The sequence below is a fragment of the Microtus ochrogaster genome, unplaced genomic scaffold, assembly GCF_000317375.1.
Source record: "Microtus ochrogaster isolate Prairie Vole_2 unplaced genomic scaffold, MicOch1.0 UNK81, whole genome shotgun sequence".
Taxonomy (NCBI): Eukaryota; Metazoa; Chordata; class Mammalia; order Rodentia; family Cricetidae; genus Microtus; species Microtus ochrogaster.
Genome location: NW_004949179.1, coordinates 1,732,310 through 1,736,021, shown reverse-complemented (window position 1 = coordinate 1,736,021; position 3,712 = coordinate 1,732,310).

Below are 3,712 nucleotides of genomic sequence, written 5' to 3'. Positions count from 1 at the left end.
GAGAGAGACACCATGCCCCGCTTCCAGGCAGACACACGCGATGAAGCTCCGACCCAGGATGGACATAGGCTAGAATCTTCCCAGTAAGACCGGTGCTCACAGATTATTAGAGATGGATTGATTGGGATATCAGAATTAGCCAGTAGGGCTAGAGCTAAAGGGCCAAGCAGTGTCTAAAAGAATATAGTTTGTGTGTTGTTATTTCAGGGCATAAGCTAGCCAGGTGGCTGGGGTGCTGGGGACGCAGCCCCGCAGCTCCCTATTACTACATCACATCCTGTACCTATTGCTATATCCTATACACATTCCAATGTCTTGTAGCCATTCCCACATCCTGAAACCATTCCCCTATCCTTTACCTGTTCCAACATCCCGTACAGATTCCCATATGCCATACACATATACACATCCTGTACCCATTCCAAATTCCTGCATCTATTCCCACATTTTGAAGCCATTACCATAATCTGAACCTGTTCTCAGACCTATGCCCTTTCTAACATCCTGTACCCCCATTCCCACATTTTGTACCAATTCTGACATCCTCTACCCTTTCAGATTCCTGTACCCATTCCCACAGCCTTTACCAATTCCAACATCCCGTACCCATTTCCTGTACCCATTTCCAAATCACGTACCAATTTCCACATCCTGTACCTATTCCAACTTCTTGTCCCCATTACGATTTCCTGTAACAAATCCTGCTTCATGAACCCATTCCAACATCTTTTTTGGTTGTTTTATTTTATTGTTATTTTATCACTTTAAAAAATACCAATCCAAATTCCCACTCGCATTCCACTCCCTCCCTCCTCCTACTCTCTCCACACACCCTCCCATCCCTACCCCCTCCAATCCTAAGTGAGGAAAAGGCACCCTGCCCAGTGGCAAGTCCAAGGCCCTCCCTGCTACATCTAGGTTGAGCAAGGTACATATCCAAAGAGAATAGAATCCTAAAAAGCCAATACATGCAGTACAAAAGATTCCAGTGCCACTGTCAGTGGCCTCAGCCTGCCCCAACTGTCAACCACATTCAGGAACTAGTTTGATGCCATGTTTCTTCACTCCCAGTCCAGTTGGAGTTGGTGAGCTCCCATTAGCTCAGGCAAACTGTCACAGTGGGTGAACCCCTCATGATCTTAACTTCTTTGCTCATACTCTCACTCCTTCCACTTTTCAACTGGACCTTGGGAGCTCAGTCTAGTGCTCTGATGTGGGTCTCTGCCTCTGTTTTCATCTGTTGGTGGACAAAGATTCTATGGTGATATTTAAGACAATCATCAATCTGACTACAAAGCCAGTTCAGGCACCCTCTCCTATATTGTTTAGGATCTTAGCTGTGGCAATCCTTGTGAATTCCTGGGAAATTTTCTAGGGTCAGGTTTCTTGCTAACTGCATAAGGGCTCCCTCAATCAAGATATCTCTTTACTTGCTCTCATAACTGTCCTTCCTCCATCTTGACTATCCCATTCCCTCCTTTATCCTCAACCCTCCCCTTCTCTCCCCTTCCTTCTACCTACCACCCTCATGCTCCCAATTGCGTAAAGAGATGTCTGTTTCCAATTCCCAGATGGGTCTACATATGTTTTTTGGGGGTGGGGTTCACCTTATTACTTAGCTTCTCTAGAATCATAAACTATAGACTCAATATTCTTCGTTTATGGCTAGTATCCACTAATGAGTGAGTACATACCACATTCATATTTTTAGGTCTGGGTTATCTCACTCAGGATAGTGTTTTCTATTTCCATCCATTTGCATGAAAAATTCAATATGTCATTGTTTTTTACCACTGAGTAGTACTCTAATGTGTAGATTGCCAAAATTTATTTATCCATTCTTCCACTGGCATTCTCTAGGATGCCAGTCTAGGATGTTTCCAGGTTCTGGCTATTACAAATAATGCTGCTATGAACATAATTGGACAAATGCTTTTGTAGTATGATTGAGCATCTTTTTTTTTTGGTTTTTTTTTTTTTGGTTTTTCAAGACAGGGTTTCTCTGTGGCTTTGGAGCCTGTCCTGGAACTAGCTTTGTAGACCAGGCTGGTCTCGAACTCACAGAGATCCGCCTGCCTCTGCCTCCCGAGTGCTGGGATTAAAGGCATGCACCACCATCGCCCGGCTTGAGCATCTTTTTTATTTATTAAAAATTTCCACCTCCTCCCCTCCTCCCATTTCTCTTCCTCTCCCATCATTCCCCCTCTCCCCTCCTTCTCCAGTCCTAAGAGAAGGCAGGTTACCCTGCCCTGTGGGAAGTCCAAGGCCCTCCCCACCACATCCAGTTCTAGGAAGGTGAGCATCCAAACAGACTAGGATACCAAAAAGCCAGTACATGCAGTGGAATCAAGTCCCAGTGCCATTATCATTGGCTTCTCAGTCAGCCCCCATTGTCAGCCACATTCAGAGAGTCCAGTTTGATCACATGCTTGTTCAGTCCCAGTCCAGCTGGCCTTGGAGAGCCCCCATTAGATCAGTCAGACCATCTCAGTGGGTGGACTCATCCCTCGTGGTCCTGACTTCCTTTCTCATCTTCTCCCTCCTTCTGCTCTTTAGATGGACCTTGGGATCTCAGTTCAGTTGAGCATCTTTTGGGTACATTCTCAAGAGTGGTATTGCTGGATCATGAGGTAGGATGACTCCCTATTTTCTGAGAAACTGCTATACTAATTTCCAAAGTGGTTGCACAAGTTTGCATTCCCACCAGCAATGGATGAGTTTTCCCCTTATTCCACATCCTCTCCAGCATAAGCTATCATCACTGTTTTTGAACTTAGCCACTCTGGCAGGTGTAAGATGGTATTGCAGAGTTATATAGATTTCCATTTCCCTGATAGCTAAGGAAGTGGAACATGTCCTTAACTATCTTTTGGCCATTTGAAAGTCTTCTATTGAGAATTCTCTGTTTACTTCAATACACCATTTTTAATTGGGTTATCTAGAATTCTAATATCTAATTCTTGAGTTCTTTATATATTTGGAGATCAGTCCTTTGTCTGATGTGGGGTTGGTAAAGATCTTTTCCCATTCAGTAGGCTGCCTTTTTGTCTTATTGATTATGTCTTTTGCTTTGCAGAAGCTTTTCAGTTTCAGGAGGTCCCATTTATTTATTGTTGCTCTTATTGTCTGCTGCTGGGGTTATATTTAGGAAGTGGTCTCCTGTGCCCATGCAATGAAGGCTACTTCCCACTTTCTCTTCTATCAGGTTCAATGTGGTCAGATTTATGTTGAGGTCTTTAATCCATTTGGACTTGAATTTTGTGCATCGTGATAAATATGGATATATTTTCATTCTTTTACGGAATGACATCAGTTATGCCAGAACCATTTGTTTTTTTTTTCATGTGTCAACAACTTTATTATGTCTTATACTTTCTGTGGTTGGGAAGGGAAAATAATTGCGAACTGAAAAACAAATGCCTCTTACAATTGTTTAGAATATTTGAACAATGCTATTGCTATGTCCTTTTTTTATATTTTCACATAAATTTATTGTAATCTTTTTTTAATTTTTTATTGAGAAAAAAAGTTTCCGCCTCCTCCCAGCCTCCCATTTCCCTCCCCCTCCCGCCCCTCTCCCCCTCTTCCCACTTCTCTCCCCCTCCCTCTCCAGTCTGAAGAGCAGTCAGAGTTCCCTGCCCTGTGGAAAGTCCAAGGTCCTCCCCCCTCCATCCAGGTCCAGGAAGGTGAACATCCAAACTGGCTAGGCTCC